The sequence below is a fragment of the Equus caballus genome, chromosome 17, assembly GCF_041296265.1.
Source record: "Equus caballus isolate H_3958 breed thoroughbred chromosome 17, TB-T2T, whole genome shotgun sequence".
NCBI lineage: Eukaryota > Metazoa > Chordata > Mammalia > Perissodactyla > Equidae > Equus > Equus caballus.
The window spans coordinates 68,490,933-68,504,774 of NC_091700.1; the positions used below are offsets into that span (position 1 = coordinate 68,490,933).

Genomic DNA, 13,842 nt, shown 5'->3' on the forward strand with positions numbered 1-13,842 from the left:
CAGTCTTTGCCTCTCTCTCTGCTCCACTTAACATTCATAACCCCTCCCTTTGTAAAACTCAATGCCCCTCCCATTCCTAAGAATATTCCCTCATTATTTTTTTTTTCCCTGAGGAAGATTCACTCTGAGCTAACATCTGTGTCAATCTTCCTCTATTTTGTATATGGGTCCCTGCCACAGCATGGCTGACAAGTGCTGTAGGTCTGTGCCTGGGATCTGAACCTAAGAACCCAAGCGGCTGAAGTGGAATGCACCGACCTTCACCACTATGCCACAGGGCTGGCCCCCACCTTATTAGTTTTTGAACCATTTTTCTTTGGCCACTCCTTAAATGACACACTTCTCTGGAGTTCTGTTGTTTGCTTTTCTGTTGCCTTGCTCTGTGAGAGCTCCTTAGGAATTCCCACACAGACCTATGAATCTAGCTTCCATCTTCATGCTGGTAACTCCCAAGTCTATGAGCCCAATACTGAGTACTTCTCCCTGAATTCTAGATCCAGATATCTGATTTCTTCAAATATCTTCACTTGGACCCTATCTTATAAGTCATAGGATCCAGTGAATAGCTTCAAGAAGGATAGAAGTATGATCAGATTTTAATTTTATAAAAAAGAAAATACTTATGAAGCAAAGTGAAGCCTGAGTTTGGACTCTTGGTAAGATCAGTTAAGAAGATACTGAAATAGCACTGAGATAATGAAACATTGAATTAGGACACTTTGGATGGAGACAAGGATACATGAAATATTTCAGACATAAAATGGACTAAACTTGATACTTTATTGAACGTAGGTACAAGAGGGGAGTGCTCAGGAGTGACTTCTGGATTTCTACCTTAGATAATTGGATGAACGCTGATGCCATCAAACAAGATTGGAATACACGAGGAAAGGGAAAATAACACATGTAGCTGTAAGCCTTAGCCCTTCCTCCTCTTTCTTCTCTGCCCACCCTTCTAAACACACATATATTTACTTTAGCTTATATGGGCTCCCGGTTCACCCCTACTTCTGCTGGATAGAGACCATGCAACTGGAATAGAAACATTTTAAGCAAAGCAAGTGCAGAAAAAGTTAACTGCTACTCCAAGAGGAATTCTCCAGGTTAAAGCAAACTGCCTGGTTCCAGAGCAAAGGAATTCTAGCTACTTGCTCAACTGTATCTCTCTGATGCAAAAGCTTCTCTTCCCTGTTTGCCCAACCTCCTGGTCCACTGTATCAATTTTAATCATTAACCCTTGTTTCCTCTTGCTCACTAAACTCCCTTTTTAGTATCTGCTGCTTCTTCAAAGAGCAACTTTTGGTACCATCAGTCTATTGCGGGACTGTCAATCATTTTACTGCTTTATTTTGCAGGGCTGTAGTCTTTACTCCTTTTCGTCTATTCTCTAGCATTCTGCCCCATAGCTGATAGCAGATCACCTCCACTCCCAAACCGGGACTTTGCATTCTGTTTAACAGAGATACAAGGAAGTTTTGGCCATGTTCCTTGGCTTAGTTTAGTAATCTCCTTAAAAGTCATATATGTACACCTCAACAATGTTCTAAACCTGGCTAATGTTAACACTCTTATCACAACACTAATGCCCTAAAAACCAGGCATAGCTAGTGCTTCAAATGGATGAGACAGACATTATATACCGAAATAGGGAACCAACTTCTAGCTTCACTATGCGTATGATGAGCCATTCTTTGGCTTTTAGTTGTGCCACAGGTATGGAACTTAGAAACACAGAATAAATCTTAGTTCTACACAAAAGCAGAGTCCATTGGAATTCCACCAAGGAGATGAGTCCATGCAATTTCCCAATGCCATGGACCATTGCTTTGTATGAGGAAATTATTTCTTATTCTCAAATGCACAGATCTGAGAGCAGGGCACAGTGAGTAAGGAATGTGCATGGACTTCCATGAATTTACTCATTGTAAACACAGATTTATCCTCAGGGTTTGGTTGATGACAGTGTGTGAACTGCACTGTGAGATGGGAGTGGAGGTAGAGAAATCTCATGGTGCAGGATGCTAGCAAGTAGGGAAGAATACAATGCCACCACCAACTGCTACAAAAATGTGCAGGTGCATGAGGGTGGGTGTTAAATTTCATATTCATCTATCTGTAAACTTGATTGATAAAGCCTTGCCACACCATCTCCCAAATCTGAATTCCATTCTCCTGTTTCTCCCCTTCAAGGACATTTTAATTTGATATAAGCTTCATAGAAATATTTGGAAGCTGGAGGAATATGCAATCGATCTTCACAGGGTCCCAAATCTTCCAATGGAAAAGAAACATAATATTTTTCAAAGGTGTGAACTACTAAATTATTTTTATAAACCTTTGGGTGGGATCATCAGAAAACAGAAAATGACTTTGCTGAATAAAATATCTTTAAAATTCCTAATTTAAAAAATATTTTATGAATGAATCCTATTTCTCTAATATTTAAAGTAAGAATGAATGATTCCTAGTGTCTCAGTTTTGAGGAGAAAACAATTAAAATCTATAGCGCATAAATAAAGCCCAAACACATTGCCTCTAGCATTTTCATGTTGCTACTTTCAGTATATGTGAAAAAGCGCTTTACCTGGCTCAAAATCACAGGTCACTTATTAAAAATTTCCATTGAAACCACACCCATAAAAGCATTAGTAGAAATCCCATAGCTCCTGAGCATGCCTCCAAGACTGTTTTAATAATTTATCCTGCCCTGAGAGAGTGAGGTTATATATGAAATCTTCATTCCTGCTCTGAGCCTTACAGATTTTATCTAAGAACTAATAGTCTTAGTGTAAACATACCCTAAAGGGTCAGACTTGCTAATACACATTTAATTCTTTCCGTGGATGACCACCTCCCTTGAGAAAACTATCCAATCATAAAAGTAACAAAGATTTGCAGCAAGGGTCTGACACTGAATACGGAATAAGTGGAGAATGAGATAGCTGGGTTTTGATTACAGTCCTTAACAAAATCCGTTTACCACTGGGATTTTTGGTTAACTAAAGCTCATCACGTCTAATCTGGAGAAACGCAAGAGGCCCTGAGGCCCAAATGGGACAAAATTATGTGGCCAACATGGTAAATACACCTCTAAAGGGAGAAATGTCGTTTCCTAGGACATGAACTATCTGAGAAGTTAGTGCTCACTAAAATCTTGATGTCTTAGAAAGAAACCATTATTATTGTTTATATTCTTTGAAGGTGCCCTCTCTTTACTACTAGGCTTAATGTAAAAGAAAATAAAAACTCTTTTAACAGCATAATTCAACAGTTCAACACTGTAGGCTTTTTACAGCAGGGAAATGACAATCCTCGGGAGTTTTGTAAAATGGTCTCTAACATCATTCACTCATTTACTAGAACAGTAATAAATAGTTATTCTGAATAAAAATCTCACTAGGGTATCAAAGCTTTTTGGAAATTATGACAAGTGAGCAACGCTGATTTGTTGTTGCTAAGTATAGTTTAGAAGTTTTGTCTTAAGACTGGGCTCTGAAGTTAACCTCATCAGCATTAACGGCTTTTGATTTTAAGTGTATTTTCTTCCATCTGCAGATACTGGTGAAGGATAGAAATTGTTTCACTTAATGACACCAGCTCTGTTTTAGAAAGGTATTATTGCCACGATCACAAGCTTGGATTTAGACAGATGAGGGATTCTTTGCCCAAACTTTCATGAATGAAATCAGCTAGGTGTGTCTTTTATTCACACTCCCTCCCCGCCCCTGCCCCCCCCAATTCCTTCCTGGACATTCAGCTCATATTAGGGAGGAGGCTCAACACAATGTGTGCCAGGTACCCCAACTTTCACTCCTACTGAGCTTTGAGTTAACAGACAATTCAGGTATCCAGGGAGCACTTGATCACCGACCTGATAGCCAGCTGGATAACAGGACATTTCCCAGGTAACTATAGAGAACCAAGTATAACCTGCTTCACTTGACGATACACTTATTTCTTAAGGCATGCTAGCAATGTGTCAGGAGCTTGTTCTTGTCGAGGTTATAGGCAAGTTCAGCAAACACTTGTTCTGCAGCACACTCTAAACACATCTTTACTTCTCACTTCTTTAACATTTACCTCTCCAAAGCCAAGCTGGTTAATTACTTTCTTAAGCAATTAATTAAAATTAGTTAATTACTTAAAGCACTTACAGCAATTGTTTAATTGTAACAAAATTTATATGGATGTATTGAGAATCCTGTCCAACTACCTTTTGTGATGATTTTATATATTTACTCCACTGGACCACAAGATGCCCAGAGAGCTGGTTAAACGTTATTTCTGGGTGTGTCTGTGGTGGTGCCTGCAGAAGAGATTAGCATTTGAGTCAGTAGGCTAAGTAAAGCAGATGGCCCTCCCCCGATGTGGGTGGGCAGCCTCTCCAGTCTATGGAGGGGCCGAACAGAACAAAAAGGCAGAGGAAGGTTGAATTTGAGGACCTCTGCCTGCTTGCTTGAGCTGATGCTCCTGGTTCTCAGGCCTTTAGACTCAGACTAGAATCTATACCATCAGCTCCCCGGTTCTCAGGTCTTTGAACTTCATGCTGGTGGCTTTCTTCCATCTCCAGTTTGCAGAAGGCAGATAGTGGGACTTCTCAGCCTCCATAATCACGTGAACTGATACCTTACAGTAAATCTCTTTATATATATTTATCTCCTATTGGTTCTGTTTCGCTGGAGAACCCTGACTAATACACTCTCTATTTGGAAACCTGTTTTCCCCCCTAATCTGTAAAGGTTATCAGTGGAACCAATGAAGTGTGCATCACTGAAACACAGCACATCCACATCCCAAACAGTCACCTCCTCTCTGCCAAATGCCCTCCCAGACCAAAGGACAAACTCACGGCCAATTACACTGTTCTGCACCTTGCTCGTTAAATCACTGGGTTCCCAGACCTCACAGGAAGTTTCCTAGGTGCATGGCTTCAGGGATTTTATACTATTTATTCATTTAGTCAATAGTTTACAGTCAGTAGATATTCTTCTAACTATTTAAATTAGTATATGCTAATGTCTTCTGCATCTTACCAACTGATTACTTTTGTGCAGGAAAAGACTAACCTTGAGTCCCAAAAACCTAGCCAATTATCCAACAACCAAGGCAATCTCAGGTTCTCTGAGATACAAAGCAAATTTCAAATGATAAATTCCATTTGGTTTCAGAGAACTTAAACAGACTGGTGTGTTTACTCCCCAGAGATCCCTTTGTTTCTGTCAAAAGTAATGCATTTTTAATACACAATTAAATATTATGATAAAAAATACATAAGCATTTAATTCTGAACTTTCCTACTGCTGAGTGAATCCTAAGTTTATTTTCAATAGCTATTTCACTGAATATAATTATAATATTAAAGAAAAATTCTCTTGAAAATTACTAAATGATCTGCTCTCTGTGATATAAAAGTCACCCTACAGTACACATTTACATTTTAATTATTTATATAACTAACAGCAAAAGCTAAAACCAATTGAAAAGAATAACTAAGCTAAATTCTAGTTTCATGTGCTCCAGACAGAAGAGAGAAAACAAAATTGAGGCTCCTTGATTTGCATGTGAATTTGGGCAATCCTTCATCTAACTCAATTCTCCCATCCAGAGGGTAGAGTTGACTCACAGGAATAAGCAGTTGAATACTTCCTAGGAATTTGCTCACGAACTGGGGAAGTGGATAGACCTTTCCCCTGATTAATTCAGAGTTCTTCAGGGATGTGTATTCATGTTTTCATGCACAGCAGCCCTATTTGGGCCAATGATTAGTTTTTGGTCTTTTGTACTACTACTCTGAGCTCGCTGTGGAAGAACAAGGGAGGGCCAATGGCTATGAATTCAAAGTCAGGAGAGCAACATCTCTCTACAAAAGGAGCGAACTCCGGAAGTAATCTTTTCTCTCTTTTCCGAATTCAAAGGCTTCTCAGCCTATGTTTTCAAAGATGGACAAAAATGTTGAGTGGAGGGAAAAAGAATTACTATAAAATAATAATTTAGGGGCCTAAATGAGAATAAAAGATGCTTGATTTTAAGTTTGTTGTCATAGTTAAAGCGTCTCATTTGTCCAAAATAAACTTCCAGGAGCACAGCCAAAAACTATAGCATAAAATGAAAATCAAGATAAAGTTGGACTAATAAGAAATGCTGACAGATAATCATGTAAAATAAGGCAGTTTTCGTTTTAGAGATGAGCAGAACAGACAAGAAAATAAGCAATTGTGTGTCTGCCATTTAAGTACAAATGCCAGCTACCAAGAGGGTACCATTAATTCTTGTTCCAAGCAAACATATCTTTGCCTTCTTTTCAGGGGATTCTGTTTAACCTCTTGAAATTTTTGTTTCATTTTTTAAGTCTCCTACCTGAGTTACCAATGGACAAAATTTCTCTTTGTCTTTGGCTAGACATTTCTTTCTTAAAGAAAGACAATGGTGTTTGTCTGTATTTCTACTGGCGATGATTTTGGCCTGGTTATTTGAAATCCATGCCTACGACCAAGCAAGGAAAGGCAATGTGGTTGTAGCAAAGAGATTAACAAAAACACATCAAGGGTAATATAAACAATTAAAATGTTTTAAGCTATTAGAGACTTCCATAAAAATAAGTACTGAATGGAGAGATCAAACAGGGTGAAATTGCTTAGTAATCATTCATTCAATCCTTTATTACTTACCTTCAAACATGTAGTGCGTGTTAATATGTAAAATTCTGTGAGGGTTTAATGGAAAAAGTCACCAAATATGATTATATCTGAGTGCACGTGTTTACAAACATATATATATATATGCATATATATATATATATGTATATATACATATATAGGGTGGGGGAGAAAGGCAGACTCTTAGTAAGAAAGAAGGGAGGTTCCAAGCAAAATTGAAAGTTAAACTTTAATGACGTAGATAGTCTTCAGAAATTAGAACAATCATATTGGATCATATTACTTTTATTTAATGAAACCATTTAAACAGCTTCAGGAATTAGAAGTATAGATATTTAACTTAAACCAGAGACCAAATTTATAGAAATCATACTCAATAGATTTGGTAATAGAAACAGGATTGCAAGATTTAGTAAATAAACGTACAGGATACCAGGTAAATTCAGATTTCAGATAAACCACAAATAATTTTTAGGACAAGTATATCCCCATGCTGCGTGGGACACACGGAACAGACTGCAAAGGAAAGATGTGTTTGCTTGAAACAAGAATTAAGGCTGACCCTTGGCAGCTAGAACTTTTACTTCCACAGCAGACACACAATTACTTAGTTTCCTGTCTGCTTATCTCTAAAAGGAAAATTCCTTCATTTTATATGAATATTTATCAGCATGGGACATTTATATTTTAAAAATTTGTTGTTTATTTGAAACTCATATTTAACTGGGCATCCTGTATTTCATCTAGCAACACTAGAAAATGCTAGAATTACTTTCAATATCAGGGATATTTAACATAAAAAAAAAGTTGATCCAAACTTTATATATTTAACCCTCAAAAAGTAGTAGTTGAAGTTTTAGGCAAGGAGAGGTTTATCAAATGTAGTTATGTTCAATGTTTAGTAGAGGTATTTTTCAATGTGTCTGATTTATAACCCTTTTCCAACCCAAAGTGCCTAATTTCAAGTTTTACAAACTTTACAAAAAAATTAGGTTTTGTTTTGTTTTTTTACTTTGAAATTTAGAGATACAGGGGAAGGAAAAAGGTCTTAATATCCTTTGAATATCTGTGATTCCCTCTTCACGTTGTTCAACGCCGTTCCAATATGTTCTTGCCTAAGACAGTCAACCCAACCTGTCTCCTGTCATTTCCTCTCTGCCCAGTTGTACATGGCTCTCCAGGCTGTTTCCTGCTGGGTTCAGGGTCTTCAGAACAACCCTCAACTCTGGCATTCACTCCCGATGAATTCTTCGGCTCAGCAGTGACCAGGAAACTGACTGAAATGTTTTGAGTCAGGTAGATTTCCCCGAGGTGTTGATTTGTCTGTATCTCCAATTACTTAATAAAACCAACATGGTTAGTAAATATTTCAGTGCCCATAAAGAACCACAAAAACACTCCACTGCCCTCTTGCTTGGTAAAGACTATCATGCCATTTGATACAAACTATAACTTAATATAGATCCCACAGATAGATTCTAGAAACTCTCACTCTAGACATCAACAAAAAGAGCTCAGAGACGAAGTTCATTTGCAGCAAGACTGTTCTCATCTCAGCTTAGAGTTGCTCAAACAGGGCTCCTGAAAGTAAGATCTGTGTCAGAGATTCTTCGGTTGGGTGAGGTAGAAGTTTAATGATCAAATATCTGTACAACACGGAGTGATACTGTAGGTCACTGTGAATAGGACATAAGGAAAATTAAACATTGTTATCTCAATAGTGAATTTTATACTTTTTAATAAGTTCCCAAATAAAGCATACCTGTGTGAAATTATCTTATTTGAATTTGTAAGAGTTATTTATACATTCCAGAGACAAATACTTTGTCCAGTATATGTATTGCAAATATCTTCTCCCAGTCTGTGGCTTGTCTTTTAATTTCTTTAACAGTGTCTTCTTTTTTTTTTTGCCAAGGAAGATTCACCCTGAGCTAACATCTGTTGCCAATCTTCTTTTTTTTTTTGCTTGAGGAAGATTAGCCCTGAGCTAACATCTCTGGCAATCTTCCTCCACTTTATACGTGGGTCGCTGCCACAGCCTGGCTGACAAGTGGTATAGGTCTGCACCCAGAATCTGAACCCATGAACCTGGGCCACCAAAGTGGAGCACGCTGAACTTAACCGCTACCCTACGGGGCCAGCCCCCAGTTTAACAGTGTCTTGATGAGCAGAAAACAAATTTTTATAAAGTATGATTTATAATTCTTTTCCTCTTAAGAGTCTAGTTTAAGAAATCCATGTCTACCTCAAGGTAATGAATATATTCTCCTATGTTTTCATTTCTATAGTTTTCTAAATTTTCTGAAGTTTTAATTTTCTAAAGTTTCTATAAAACTTTTTAGTTTTAGTTTTTATGTTTAGGTTGTAATCCATCTCAAATTAATTTTGTACATGATGTGAGTTAGAGATTGAGTGAATGTTGTTCGGCGTGGTTTGCTTTTTTGCAAAAGTCATATCATCTCCAACTTCTGCTTGCTTTTGTTTGTTTTCCAGTGGCCTTCAAGTAGTAGTAGTTGTTTTAAAATTTTTGTCTAGGGCCTATAATTATTACCAATAGGAGGATGTTTTCATCCATTCAGGCTGCTATAACAAAAACAGCATAGACTGGGTGGCTTAAACAAACATATTTCTCACAGTTTTGGAGGCTGGGAAGTTCAAGATCAAGGTGCCAGCTGACTCAGTGTCTAGTGAGGGCCTGCTGCCTGGTTCATAGAGGGCCATCTTCTCTCCGTGTCCTCACATGGCAGAGAGTGAGTCCAATCCACCACTGCATTCTCAGAACCTTTTCCAAACACAACCAACATCTTCATGTCCAGGGAGCTTGGTGATAGTGCCTAACTGGCCAGCTCCTTCGACACCTTGCCAGACAATCTTGTACCAGCCAGTTCCTCTGAGAGATGGACCAAACCTCTGAAAAGCATGAGAAATCTTAGGTTATGTGATGTGAAAAATGTGTGCTTTAAATAGAGGCTGAGCAGTCTCATCTTAGAGTTCAGGGTGAGCACCCAAAAGCTCTCATGAAAGAAATTTTGTAATTTGTCACATAGTGTATCTATAACAATTTACTCATTTTATTGCTTGGTACTAATCTTTTAGTTTGCAATAAACCTTTTCCGCAGTAATGAGATAAAAAGTACATGTTTAATGAAAAATTAACAAGTGGATTTCCATTTCTCAGGACTGTTGATGATAAGTAATTTGTTTGTCTATATTTACTGTCCAACGTGGGGGCAATTCTAACAGCAGAAATTGTGAAAACCAGAAGACACAGATCTGCCAAAGAACTAGCAGCATCTACTTGAAAAGCTAGTAGTTATATTGACCATTTAACTCATCCATCTGAAGACAATGACTTAACACATACCCACAGAGGTACCGCACATCACTTTGTGAAGCACAACTTTTCAAGTAGATCAAATGACTATTCTTTTAAATTAATTTAACTTATTTTAGTTTCAAGTTTTCTTATGCATATATAAATAATGCAATAGCTGTTAATATATTGGTTCCATTAACTGAAATAAAACTTTGAAAATAGTTTAATGAAGCCAGTTTTATGTTAGTATCATCAAAGGCCTCCAACAGATAATCAGTTAGATTTATTTTTAAAATGCTTTGTTCTCATCCAATTTATAAAATCAGAGTAAGACTCTTTTTTAAGTTCATGCTTTCAATTGAACATCCAACATGGGTCAGTTATAAAGTTCAATAGTAAAGATAAAATTATGTCTGCTTTGGTGATATTGCAAATACAAATTTTGATGGAGGACAGCGTTACAATAAAAACATTTTTATTAAATGAAGAAATCTGCGGAACAAAACTGTATTTGGAATTGGTTGCGGTACACACATAATTCAAAACTGCAACCAATATTTTCTGATGTTCTGCCGATTGAAATAGAAGTTGTAGTTATTCAAATTCATAATTATTACTTTATTTTTTTTGAAGAAGATTAGCTCTGAGCTAACATCTGCCACCAATCCTCCTTTTGTTGCTGAGGAAGATTGGCCCTGAGCTAGCATCCATGCCCATCTTCCTCTACTTTATATGTGAGAAGCTTGCCACAGCATGGCTTGATAAGCCATGCATATCTCCACACCCAGGATCTGAACCGCAGATCCTGGTGAGTCGCAGGCGGCCAAAGCGGAACATGTGAACTTAATCGCTGAGCCATGGGGCTGGCTCCCATAATTATTTTTATATATACATATATTATCGAACTATACAATTTTTGTTAGTAGGATGATCTTGAATATAAAATAAATACTTCATCATGGCACTATGTGCTTTTTCTCTTTTCTGACTAACGTCAATTGGATTTTAGTATACTTGAAAATCTGGAGAACTACTTTTTAAATTAATTGTCTTAAAATGGTATTGAGCATTTGCAAATGAGCCCTCTAAATTTTTTCAGGATTTTGTTCAAAATCACTTAAAAATCTTGAATCAAAATAGTCAGTGAATGAAGTCCCAGAACACTTCAGCTTTTGAAGCTTTTATTGAGTTGCTATTATTGAAAACAGAGCTTGCAAACAGAAAGGCATTAAAATTTACAGCTTAACAGCAAGGGAGCTATTGAACAAATTGAATAATAAGAATGCAAATGGTGTGCAATATTAAATTTTGAAATTCTACAACTCTGCTTTAGAATGGTGCTTTCCAAACTATCTGTGATAATGAACCAATTTTTTTAAGATGTTCAATCTTTCACAAAACAGTACTTTTATAAAGTACAATAAAAATAAGTTAACAGAAAAATGAAATGGACAAAAAAGACATATAAAATTCAAGCCCATGTCTTTTATTATTAGCTTATGTAGACATAAAATTACATTTTAATAAATATAGTTAGAGTAAAGATAATAGAGGAAAAATTACAATTATACAAGCTGCTCATTGAAACTGTACATATAGGCAACTAATATATAGAAATGCTAATAGACACCTAACTTTTTGTCATTCTGCAATCATGACGCAAGAAAAAATAATGATTAAAATACAGTTCCACATAGTAAACACCTATAGGCATACTTTCAATAAGCAGCATGTACATCAATATTTAAAGTTTTTAATGTGACCATTGAACTTGCTTTTTGATTGCTAATTTATCTAATCTAGGTTGGATTGACAGCAATGCTACTTATGAGAGATAATATATGTCTGAACTATTTCTTTATTTTATTAGTATAAAAACACACCAGAGAAATCAGAGTCACAAATATGTCGATGGGAACGGAAGAGATTTTCTTTTATTTCAACAAGCTCAATTTATTATTTTTTAACTTTAATCTAAAATCAAGCAAGTGATACTGTATTTTCAAAATTCATATTTAATCCTGCATAGGTAGCCAGTTCTGACAATTTGTCCTATAAAGTTATAGGTAAACTTGTTATATAATTTTGTGAAAGAAATGAATTTCCTATGCAAAATCTTATTGTGATGGAAAATAAAAGTCAAAATATCCCATCAAGTCATGAGGTATTTGTTGATAAACTTTTTGGATGTACAGTATCAAGATCATCACCTATTTCCTTGATAATTGTTGTTTAATCATGGAACAGGTGATAATAATCTATAGAAAATCTGTCTTCCAAGTTTCTAACTCTAAATTTTGCCATTCAGTCTTTTCTGTCCCTGAAAAATGTGGTGCATTCTTTCATTCTATGAATGCAATAACATCCTTAAAAATTCCAAAAATAGGGCCTGGCCCTGTGGCACAGCAGTAAAATTCACACTTTCCACTTCGGCGGCCCGGGGTGCGCCAGTTCAGATCCCGGGTGTGGACATGGCATTGCTTGTCAAGCCATGCTGTGGTAGGCGTCTCACATATAAAGTGGAGGAAGATGGCCACAGACATTATCTCAGGGCCAGTCTTCCTCAGCAAAAAGAGGAGGATTGGCAGCAGATGTTAGCTCAGGACTAATCTTCCTCAAAAAAAAAAAAAAAATTCCAAAAATATCAGACAACAAGCAAATCTAGTGTCCAATTTACATCTTTAAAAACCTGGAACCAAATTGTTTCCTTATCTGGCAGAAACACATTCTCAACAGAATTTTACCCTCAATAACAATAATACCTCCACATGCAATAGCAGTTATATGTAATCACTTTCCATATTATCACCTAATAGAGAATATTCTCGAATTTAACATCTGTGTAAAACTAGTATGAAATTCATTGGTCTTTTCTCCGAAATCACTTCCAACACCATCATCACCATTGTGTTTCCTATCACTATCGCATTCAAAGAAGGCATGTGTTTTCAAGTGTAAGAGCAGAGCTTATTTTGCCATCAGTAAATTAGGGTCAAAAATAGGTAAGAGCCAAACAATTCAGATAAGCTATACAAGTATAGCTGTTTTGGAAATCCATTTAAGAACTGATTACAAAAGGAAACCTAAATGAACCAAACTCCAGAAAATGAGAAGCCCTCAAGAGAAAAAAACAATCCACTGCTGCTGTCATCTCTGAAACACAGAGGGGGAGCAATCTGCCACTGACAAAGTTAAGGAGCAACCAGCCTAAGTCTCACAAACCATTTAGGGCTGTGTGTGAGCTGGCCTGATGGATTAGTATCCTGAAAAGCCCAAGGCACAAAGTTGAGAGAAATTACCCTTGGCACTCCAGGTTTTCAGGTAAGGAAGACTGGGGTAGGGGCAGAAAAGCTGAGAGAAATCTCTCAGGGTAATGCCTGTCTTCAGAGAGCAGAGCGTAGGCCAGCTACAGCCATCCTCCAAAGGCCAAGAGGGGTGCAGCAGGAATGAAAAAGATCAGCGAAGACTCAGAAAGCAGGGACAGCACTGGAAAGCAATGAGAACTCCCCAAACACTGCCATCCAGAACGTAAAGCGGGAAGAGATCTCCCACAGTTCAGAAGGCATGTGGCTCAGCTGTGAAATACAGCAGATATCCTGAAACCGGCCAGTGCTGGGATCCCAAGCCCTGCTGAAAGGAAAGGCTAGATCTATGTCAGATCCCTCAGTGCATCATTATCATCATTTTATTAACTCAGTAATCATTTAGATTTACCCACATTTATTCTTTCCGTTGCCTTACATTTCCTCCTGAATCTCTGAGTTTTCTTGTGGAATCATTTTCCACTTCTTAAAGAATATCCTGTAGTACTTCCTTTAAAATAAGTGAGCTAATTTGGAAGAATATTTTTGCTGGGTAAAGAGATTTATT

At 37.0% G+C, this 13,842-nt stretch overlaps 1 long non-coding RNA gene across 5 annotated transcripts in view; it reads right to left on the reverse strand.

Annotated features, from left to right (window-relative positions):
* The window catches only part of LOC106781877 (uncharacterized), a 179,153-nt gene that overhangs the window by 42,447 nt on the left and 122,864 nt on the right, over positions 1-13,842 (reverse strand). For 3 of the 5 annotated variants that reach the window (XR_002801050.2, XR_002801051.2, XR_011427830.1), the window contains 2 exons: positions 9,291-9,566; positions 6,868-8,332 (listed from right to left, as the gene is read on the reverse strand). The exons of the other annotated variants lie outside the window; for them this stretch is intronic. This is a non-coding gene — a long non-coding RNA (uncharacterized lncRNA). Of the gene's footprint in view, positions 1-6,867; positions 8,333-9,290; positions 9,567-13,842 lie in introns of those variants that run through there. 5 annotated transcript variants of the gene reach the window in all.